General features: G+C 45.3%; 1 pseudogene; it reads right to left on the bottom strand.

Annotated features, from left to right (window-relative positions):
* Positions 1-661: 661 nt before the first annotated feature.
* Positions 662-9949, bottom strand: LOC111878977 (3beta-hydroxysteroid-dehydrogenase/decarboxylase-like; annotated as a pseudogene).
* Positions 9950-11075: the final 1126 nt, after the last annotated feature.

Below are 11075 nucleotides of genomic sequence, written 5' to 3' on the forward strand. Positions count from 1 at the left end.
GAAGTAAAGATGGAAGGTGCCAGAACGCCGGGGGCACTGGGTTGGTTCCTTCCCACTCGCACACACCAAGCCAGAACTCCACTTAATCCAACACCAAAATAAGCATGCATTCAGAAAGCTACATGGGTGAGTCACAATTCAAGAATCTGTTAAAATTTGAGGATTAACATGTTCAACCAAAACAATATTAGAAAACATGGTTAAATGTGAAACATAGCAATGTAATAATTATCAAGGTGCTAGAATACTTGAAATCTATATTATTTGCTTGTTTGTACATCCAGACGATTTTATCACGAACATAAGTCATGTTATCAACTTTCTGAAGAAGTGTACCAAGACATTTGTAGGAGAAGAATACTCTCAATAAGATAATTTAATTAAAAAAAATGTAATGATAATGATAATAAGTTCATACCTGTGAAGTAGTGCATAATGCTCATCATCATATGTATAAGGCTCATACTGCTTTGCAAAAGCATTTCCAAGAGAAATGACCCAATCAATGTCTTGAACAACATCCAAAGTTTCTGCAAGAAACTGCAAATAAAAAAAGAAATAAATAATAATGACATGAAAAGTAAAATCACTATCCATATGAATTATAGCACATACATTGATTGTCATATCATCCTACGTTTCTTGATAATTAAGGTCTTCTTTAAGGTCTTTCAGCACATACATGAGCATGTGCAACATTCTCAACATATGTGAAATCATACATGTTTGTTCCATCCCGTATAATAAACTGGTAATCCAAAAATCAACCAAAGAATGTAAAAATTAAAATCAATTTCTATTAAATAGAGATTCATTAAAAACTTATATAATTTAATTTCAGATTACCTTTGATTTTGCTGCCCTTGCTGCAGCAACTAAAGAGGGAACAAGTAACTTATCACCAGGGCAAAAAATACTACTAGGACGAATGCAACATGTTAAAAAACCATAAACCCCCTTGGCCTTGATAACTAGTGCCTCTCCGTCAGCTTTAGGTTCAGAATACGAATCATTATTCTTAGAAGGTTATGGCAATGATTCTTCTCCATTATGTATTTCATGTATCCCATCAAAAACCACACTACGAGAACTTTTATGGATAAGCCTCTTGTAACAACCCGGATTCCCAGGTATTATTCGTTTAATTATTTTGGTAATTTGTGAGGAGACTCGGCGAGTTGGAGCCTAGACTCGCCGAGTATGATCATGGATTTGGACGCGGGTTCGCGTCCGGACACGGCAAGTCCAAGAGTGGACTCGGCGAGACCACGTTGTTTAATGAAACCCTAATTTCCCGGCCCTAAGCCCTATTTAAAGGACCTTATAACCCTTCATTGCGGCTGACTTCGACCTTGAGAGCACCAGAGCATCTGAGAGTCCTTATGAGTGAGATCAGAGGCCATTATTCACCATTTTTGTGTGTGTTTGCAAGAAAGGAAGAGGAAGGCCAAGCTAGGAGAGTTGGGGAGCTTGGATCTACTTCCATTTCATCAAAGGAAGCTATTTGAGGTAATATTCAGAGCTTATTCTCGTGCTTTTATTGATATGGTCAAATCTATGGTTTCTTCATGCCTTGTTTGCCTTGTAATTGGAGTGTGAGAGGTCCCATGGGGAAATGGTACCTAGATCTAGACCTTAGTAGGTCCAGAGAGTCCCAAATGCCCTGCTTTATGCCTTTCCTTTTGAGTTGGGGACTTAGGTTACCATTTTAGATGACATTACGCCAAAAGGAACCTTGTAGGCGTTGCATGGTAGCCAAGATTGTAACTTTACGTGATGAATGTGCTTGGAAGGACTGGATCTATGAGTTAAAGGGACAGATCTGACCTCAGGAGCGAGTTTGAGTTGATGCATGGCATGGACTCGCCGAGTCTGAAGAACAGACTCGGCGAGTAGCATGAAGATTGTCTTTAACCACTCAGCGAGTGGTCTTGCCGAGTTAAGGGGTTGACTCAGTGAGTCAGGGAGAGTTAGAGAGGGTTGACAGATGGTCTGAGTCGAGCTGGAACTCGCCGAGTTGTTCTTAAGACTCGGTGAGTTGAGTCGTGGTGGCCCCGCGATTCATGCCAGGTGGAACTCGTCGAGTCAGTGAAGTACTCGACGTGTCAAAAGAGGATCCTAGGGAGTCAGTGAACACGTATAGACTTGCTGAGTCGCTCTAGTGCACTCGCCGGGTCCGGTCAAGGTTGACCGTTGACCGTTGACCAGAGTTGACCAGTGTTGACTTGAACGGGGTAGTCAACCTTAGTTGAGAAAGTGTTAATTAGAGATATATTGTGTTATAGGAGGATTATAGCTCGGAGGATCGAGCACAAGTGATTTTCGGGATTTGCGAGTTATCGAGATACGCGAGGCGAGTCTTCTCACTATACTTTACCTTGAGTAGGTAATCAGAGTTATGTGACAGAGTATTTGTATGCTATATGTGTGTTCTGTGTTGTACTGCATTATTTCTATGTGATTTATGATGTGCATGTTTATAGAGTTGGAACCGGAAGGTTCCCAGAGTTAGAACTAGTAGGTTCACAGACTAGGGTCTACGGACCCACAGAGTTATAGCCTCGAGTGGCTTATATGTGTTATGTGTGGTATTTTGGGGAACTCAATAAGCTTTATGCTTACAGTGTTGGTGTTATTTGTTTCAGGTACTAGTGATGACCGTGGGAAAGCATCGGCTTGATCAGTACACACACATGGGATTTTTTTGATATGTGATCTTGGGATTTTGTATGACATGGATTGGAGTTTTAAACATTGATGTTTTTATGAAAATTAAATGAATATGTTTTTATATTATGCGAAAAATTATTTTGAAATTCTCGGTGTTACAAGTTGGTATCAGAGCCTTGGTTTGAGGGATTCGAGTACACCTTCGGGCGTATTTGAACTCAAACTGAGGATTTGAGAAGTATTTTCAAAAAGAGTAAAAGATTTTTGGAAAAACACAGAGCAGAGTTGTGTGTACGATCAGTCCGCACCCGAACGGTGATTTCCCAAAATACCCTCATGTTATGTGATATTGATATTGATATGATGTATTCTTACGCTAGAGTAGGCTAGGTACTCCGATTAGGACTAGAGTGGCCTGATTTGTGATGCCATAGCCTAGGGAGAGGTGAGCTGCTATGAGATGGTTGAGAGTTAGTAGGTAGCAGCGAGGGGCTTATGAGAGATCTGTTAGAGAGTGGATTATGCATGATAGAGTACTTGGAATTTCGGATCCGAAGAGGAGGACTTGGGGTGTATTCTGATACGGTGCAGACAGTACTATTGGGCCTGTACTACTGAAAGCACCGGAGCGGTGTACAGCCCAAGTAAGAATCTTTGGAATACCAAGGATCATGGAGGGATGAGTTGTCGAGTGTGAGTATGCTCGAATGGATTCTAATTTATCGTATCTTGTATTTCAGAGGTAGATCATGGTGAGGACACGTCTGATGCCTGATAGCAGTGAGACCAGTGATGAGGAGATTCGCCGGATCATCCACGAGGAGGTGGCTGCGGCCATCAGGGCAGAGATACCAGAGATGTTCGGGTCTATTAAGACCACGCTGATTGAGACCTTTGACGAGCGTTATGCCGCTCTTTCTGAGGCTACTGTTGCAGCGGCCACCGCAGCTATTGTTGCCGCGAGGCCGCAGGGTGGTGATGCGTTGCTGTTCCGAGAGTTCAGCAACACAAAACAGCCAGAGTTTGATGGGACCCAGGACCCGGTGGCGACTATGAGATGGATTTCTGACATGGAGGGGTGTTTCTTCACTTGCTCAACTCCTGAGCATTTGAAGGTTCGGTTCGCGCTGAACCCGCTTCGCTTGGGAGCGAAGGACTGGTGGAAGTTTGTGACGGCGCACTTTACGCCTGCTGAGCTTGCGGCAGTGACCTGGGAGAGGTTCACTGATATGTTCCGAGATGAGTACGTTCCCCAGGTGGAGAGGGAGCGTTTGGCCCAGGAGTTTCTGACCCTCAAGCAGGGTACTGAGTCTGTTACAGCGATTACCAGGATGTTCCATGAGCGGGAGATGTTCTGCCCTGAGCACATGTCCACTGAGCAGGAACGTATGAGCCGATATCTGAGTATTTTGAGGAGAGACATTCAGGAGTTCGCGGCAAACTCCTCGTACCGGACATTTGCCGAGCTTCAGGCAAATGCCCGGAAGAGGGAGATTGAGCTAGAGACTACGGCCAAGGAGGAGGCGGAGTCTCATGGGAGGGATCGGCGACCGGCGCAGTCTCAGCCGGCAGCCAAGCGGGTCAAGCCCGATGATCCCAAACCAGGGAGCTAGAAGGGCTGCACTTGTGGGAAGTGCGGCATGGGTCACGATGGAGTCTGTAGAGCGGGGTCTTGCTACAAGTGTGGCAAGGAGGGGCGTATGGCCAAGGACTGCCCCAAGGGGTTTGCGGTGTGTTTCCACTGCAACCAGACCAGACACCGGAAGGCAGATTGTCCGCAATTGCGAGGATCATCTCTGGGAGCACCTCAGGGATCTACCCCTTCGCCATCAGAGCTACCGAGACTCGGCTAGTGAAGGCCGAGGCGCTGAGGGCACGAGGGAGAGCTTTTCAGCTGACCGCGGAGGAGGTCCACGCAGCGCCCGATGTCGTGGTTGGTATGTATTTTTTTGTGTATTTATTTTGATGTTGAGATATTATACTTATATTATGTTATGCGTAGGTACTTTTCTTGTGAATTATGTACCTGCCTTGGTGTTATTTGACTCGGGTGCGAGTCGGTCTTTTGTATCTTTGGCTTTTAGTCAGCATATCAGTGTTAGTCGTGTGGCGTTGAGTCGGCCTCTGAGAGTTTCCATAGCTGATCAGAGGGTGATATATGCCACGAAGGTTCTCCGAGGGTGCGTAGTCGAGATTTTCGGTGTTGAGTTCCCGATTGATCTGGTTCCTATGGCGATGTGTGATGTCTGTGTCATTGTGTGCATGGACTGGTTGAGCAGATTCGGTGCGGTTATCGACTGCGAGCGACAGCTGGTGACCATACCAGACCCTAGTGGGGGAGTTCTTTCGGTGTACAACGAGGGTACACATTCAGGAGCAGCGTTTTGTTCGGCCGCTAGGGCGAGGCAGTGTCTACAACAAGGTTGTAAGGGTTTTGTGGCGTATGTGATGGATACGCGGGTGGATTCCGAGAGACCGAGGTCAGTTGAGGAGGTTCCGGTAGTGCGTGAGTTCCCGGATGTATTTGCCGAGGAGTTGCCGGGTGTGCCTCCTGTGAGGCAAGTGGAGATCAGTATCGATTTGGTTCCGGGGGCTGCGCCTATCGCTAAGGTGCCTTATCGCCTTGCACCTCCAGAGATGCAAGAGTTATCCTCGCAGCTTCAGGAGCTGCTGGGGAAGGGGTTTATTCGGCCGAGCAGCTCGTTGTGGGGAGCGCCTATCCTGTTCGTCAAGAAGAAGGATGGTTCACACCGGATGTGCATTGATTACCAGGAGTTGAACTACCTGACGGTCAAGAACCATTACCCGTTGCCGAGGATCGACGATTTGTTCGATCAGTTGTAGGGAGCATCTTGGTTCTCCAAGATCGATTTGAGGTCTGGATATCATCAGGTGAGGGTGCGGGATGAGGACGTCCAGAAGACAGCGTTCAGGACGCGTTATGGACATTACGAGTTTGTGGTGATGCCTTTCGGGTTCACTAATGCCCCGAAAGTGTTCATGGATCTCACGAACCGAGTGTGCAGACCGATGCTGGAACGGTCGGTGATTGTATTTATCGACGACATTCTGGTATATTCTAGATCTAGAGAGCAGCATGAGGAACATTTGAAAGAGGTTCTCAGAGTTCTGAGATCGGAGAGGCTTTATGCCAAATTCTCCAAGTGTCATTTCTGGTTGCGGGAGGTCCAGTTCTTAGGACATCTCATTAACCAGAAAGGGATATTGGTCGACCCGGCCAAGGTTGAGGCGGTGATGAGTTGGGAGGTGCCGAGGTCACCCTCCGAGATCAGGAGTTTCCTAGGTTTGGCAGGGTATTATCAGAGGTTTATCAAGGATTTCTCTAAGATCGCAGTGCCACTCATCAGATTGACCCGGAAGGGTGTTGCTTTTTCATGGGGCCCCGAGCAGCAAGCCTCCTTTGAGACACTTCGCCAAAGGTTATGCGAAGCCCCGGTGTTAGCCCTCCCGGAAGGGATGGAGGACTTTGTGGTATACTGTGACACATCGATTTTGGCGTTGGGGGCAGTGCTGATGCAGAGGGGGCATGTGATAACATATGCATCGAGGCAACTGAAGCCTCATGAGATGAGATACCCCACCCATGATCTAGAGTTGGGGGCAGTGGTGTTCGCCCTCAAGATTTGGCATCACTACCTGTATGGGGTTCGGTGTACGATATACACGGACCATAAGAGTTTGAAATATTTGATGGATCAGCCCAACCGAAATATGCGACAGAGAAGGTGGTTGCATGTGATCAAGGATTATGATTGTGAGATCCTGTACCACCCGGGCAAGGCTAATGTTGTAGCCGATGCACTGAGCCGTAGGGCGGAGAGCACCCCGCTTCGGGATGTATGTTTGAGATTGACCGTGGTAGCTCCAGTGTTGGATGCCATTCGTGGGGCACAGGCCGAGGCTGTGCAACCTAAGATGCAGATGAAAGAGCGGGTTGTTGGTTTGGTTTCAGAGTTCGTTACCGATGGTCGGGGGCATATGACATTTCAGGGGCGTATCTGGGTGCCGTTTGTGGGAGGAACGCGTACCATTTTGATGGAAGAGGCCCATCGGTCGAAATTTTCGATCCATCCCGGTGCCACTAAGATGTATTTGGACCTGAGAAAGGAGTATTGGTGGCCCTGTATGAAAAGGGATGTTGCGTGGTTTGTTGGGAGGTGCTTGACCTGCCGTAGGGTTAAGGCCGAGCACCAGAGACCGCCTGGTAAGTTGCAGCCATTGGAGGTTCCCGAATGGAAGTGGGAACAAATCACCATGGATTTCATCACCAAATTGCCAAGGACTGCCAGAGGAGTTGATGCAATTTGGGTGATTGTGGACAGGTTGACGAAGAGCGCTCATTTTCTTGCTATCAGCGAGAGTTCTTCAGCAGAGAAATTGGCAGAGGTGTATGTGAGGGAAGTGATATCTTGGCACGGGGTGCCGATCTCGATTGTTTCAGACCGTGATGTGCGTTTCACTTCCAAATTATGGAAGAAGTTTCATGAGGAGTTGGGTACTAGGCTGCATTTTAGTACCGCATATCATCCCCAGACAGACGCATAGAGTTAGCGGACGATTCAGACGCTCGAGGACATGCTCCGGGCATGTGTGTTGGATTTCGGGGGGAGTTGGGATATGAACTTTCCCTTGGCAGTGTTTTCCTACAACAATAGCCATCATTCGAGCATTGGTATGCCGCCCTTTAAGCTGTTGTATGGGAGGAGGTGTCGGACCCTCATTTGTTGGGGAGAGGTTGGACAACGGGTGATGGGTAGTACAGAGATCATGCTTCAGACGACAGAGCAGATCCAGCAGGTCAGACAGAGGTTGTTGACTGCTCAGAGTCGTTAGAAGAGTTATGCAGACAGACGCCGGTCCGAGCTTGAGTTTCAGGTCGGCGACCTTGTACTGCTGAAGGTCTCTCCTTGGAAAGGAGTGATTCGATTCAGGAAGAGGGGCAAGTTGGGGCCCCGATATATTGATCCTTTCTGAGTGATCGCGAGGGTAGGCTGGGTAGCCTATCGTTTGGATTTGCCAGCAGAGTTGGGGCAGATTCACGACACTTTTCATGTGTCGCAGCTGAGGAAGTGTATAGCCGATGAGTCGGCAGTGGTTCCGTTAGAGGATATTCAGGTGTATGTGAGCCTGAATTATGCAGAGAGGCCAGTGGCAATCAGAGATTGGAAAGTCAAGGTTCTGAGGAACAAGGAGGTACCCCTGGTTTTGGTTCAGTGGCAGCATCGGAAGGGGTTCGAGATGACTTCGGAACCGGAGCGTGAGATGCGTGAGCAGGATCGAGAGTTATTTGCAGAGCGAGACTTCGAGGGCAAAGTCTACTTCTAGTGGGGGAGAATCGTAGCAGCCCGGATTCCGAGGTATTATTCATTTAATTATTTTGGTAATTTGTGAGGAGACTCGGCGAGTTGGAGCCTAGACTCGCCGAGTATGATCGTGGATTTGGACGCGGGTTCGCGTCTGGGCTCGGCGAGTCCAAGAGTGGACTCTGTGAGTCCACGCTATTTAATGAAACCCTAATTTCCTGGCCCTGATCCCTATTTAAAGGACCTTATAACCCTTCATTGCGGCTACCTTCGACCTTGAGAGCACCAGAGCATCTGAGAGTCCTTGTGAGTGAGATAAGAGGCCATTTTTCACCATTTTTGTGTGTGTTTTCAAGGAAGGAAGAGGAAGGCCAAGCTAGGAGAGTTGGGGAGCTTGGATCTACTTCCATTACGTCAAAGGAAGCTATTTGAGGTAATATTCAGAGCTTATTCTCGTGTTCTTATTGATATGGTCAAATCTAGGGTTTCTTCATGCCTTGTTTGCCTTGTAATTGGAGTGTGAGAGGTCCCATGGGGAAATGGTACCTAGATCTAGACCTTAGTAGGTCCAGAGAGTCCCAAATGCCCTGCTTTATGCCTTTCCTTTTGAGTTGGGGACTTAGGTTACCAGTTTAGATGTCATTTCGCCAAAAGGAGCCTTGTAGGCGTTGCATGGTAGCCAAGATTGTAACTTTACGTGATGAATGTGCTTGGAAGGACTGGATCTATGAGTTAAAGGGACAGATCTGACCTCAGGAGCGAGTTTGAGTGGATGCATGGCATGGACTCGCCGAGTCTGAAGAACAGACTCGGCGAGTAGCATGAAGATTGTCTTTAACCACTCAGCGAGTGGTCTTGCCGAGTTAAGGGGTTGACTCAGTAAGTTTGGGAGCATTAGAGAGGGTTGACAGATGGTCTGAGTCGAGCTGGAACTCGTCGAGTTGCTCTTGAGACTCGGCGAGTTGAGTCGTGGTGGCCCCGCGATTCATGCCAGGTGGAACTCGTCGAGTTAGGGAAGTACTCGACGTGTCAAAAGAGGATCCTAGGGAGTCAGTGAACACGTATAGACTCGCCGAGTCGCTCTATTGCACTCGCCGAGTCCGGTCAAGGTTGACCGTTGAACGTTGACCAGAGTTGACCAGTGTTGACTTGATAGGGGTAGCCAACCTTAGTTGGGAAAGTGTTAATTAGAGATATATTGTGTTATAGGAGGATTATAGCTCAGAGGATCGAATGCGAGTGATTTCCGGGATTTGCGAGTTATCGAGATATGCGAGGTGAGTCTTCTCACTATACTTTACCTTGAGTAGGTAATCAGAGTTATGTGACAGAGTATTTGTATGCTATATGTATGTTATGTGTTATACTGCATTATTTCTATATGATTTATGCTGTGCATGTTTATAGAGTTGGAACCAGAAGGTTCCCAGAGTTAGAACCACTGGGTTCACAGAGTAGGGTCTACGGACCCACAGAGTTATAGCCTCGAGGGGCTAATATGTGTTATGGGTGGTATTTTGGGGAACTCACTAAGCTTTATGCTTACAGTGTTGGTGTTATTTGTTTCAGGTACTAGTGATGACCGTGGAAAGGCGCCGGCTTGATCAGTACACACGCATGGGATATTTATGATATGTGATCTTGGGATTTAGTATGACATGGATTGGAGTTTTAAACATTAATTTTTTTATGAAAATTAAATGAATATGTTTTTATATTATGCGAAAAATTATTTTGAAATTCTCGGTGTTACACCTCTTCACATTAAGTTTAGTACAAGCATCGATTATGTTCTAAGTACCTGTAAATCCAAAAACGAAAGCTAATACTCTCTTAGAAATTAACTAACTTTGTTTATTATCTTTCTTTATACCTTCAACATTGATTGAATGATGCAGCTGGTATTTATTAATGGAGGAATCAGGTGCAACCATATGGAAAACCAATTCTGCCCCTTCACAAGCTGCATAATGGCAAAATCACACATCAAACCATGTCAAATGCTAGAAACAATGACCATGTAGCTAAATGATCATAAAAAGTCTATATCTATAGGAAGGATAGATAAACTTGAATTACAATTTACAAAACTAATTAAGTTACCTTTATACACATGTACATGGTGGTGCTGAGGCAGATTTTGGATTTAATAGACAAAGTAAGTACGTTCCACCATTTTTGAAATAGGCATCATCACAGATGCATGAATCTTGATTCTTGGCCTGCAAACTACATAAAATAAGAAAAAAAGACAAAAAGTGGAGCTTAATCTTTCCCTGAAAACAAACCAATAAGAAGAATATATATTTCATACCCAAGCCCTACAAGAATAAGTGACATGAACTCCCCAAATTGTATTGGTTCCATATTCGTTATAAAGTAAGCCTGAAAAATTAAAAAATAATAAAAACTTCATATATTATCTCAAGTGAAATTGAAAAGGTTTATTTAAATTACCTCTCCTGTAGCTCCCTTTGATGGAAATCCATCTAAAGTAGAGCTCTTTCAGCACATACATAAGCATGTGCAACATTCTCAACATAAGTGAAATCATACATGTTTGTTCCATCCCCTATAATAAACTTGTCATCCAAAAATCAACCACAAAATGTAAAAATTAAAATCAATTCTAATTAAATAAAGATTCATTAAAATATAGCCGAATTTCAGATTACCTTTGATTTCCCTGCCCTTGTTGCAACAGCTAAAGATGGAACAAGCAACTTATCACCAGGGACAAAATATTATTGGATAGTTAGCCTTTGAATATTATTAGTGGTGTTGTAGATGAGATCTTGACACTTTCCCCAATCCACCAAGCCACCACGAAAGAAAAGATTAAGAGAGTGGAAACAAAGTTGAATTAGAAAATAAGAAAAAATATCAAAAAGTGGAAAAACAAAGAGAAAAGGGGGGATCTTTATATAAGAACAATCCATTTCATGTTACTTTGCTTGAAGTTAAAGTAGGACTGTGAAGGACAAACTCGTCCATTTGGGGATTAAATGTTGCAGTTGTTTCAAGACCTTGAACATTGGATCCATGACCAAGTTATGTTTGTGCATAACAACCAATAATTTG

The sequence above is a fragment of the Lactuca sativa genome, chromosome 2, assembly GCF_002870075.4.
Source record: "Lactuca sativa cultivar Salinas chromosome 2, Lsat_Salinas_v11, whole genome shotgun sequence".
Taxonomy (NCBI): Eukaryota; Viridiplantae; Streptophyta; class Magnoliopsida; order Asterales; family Asteraceae; genus Lactuca; species Lactuca sativa.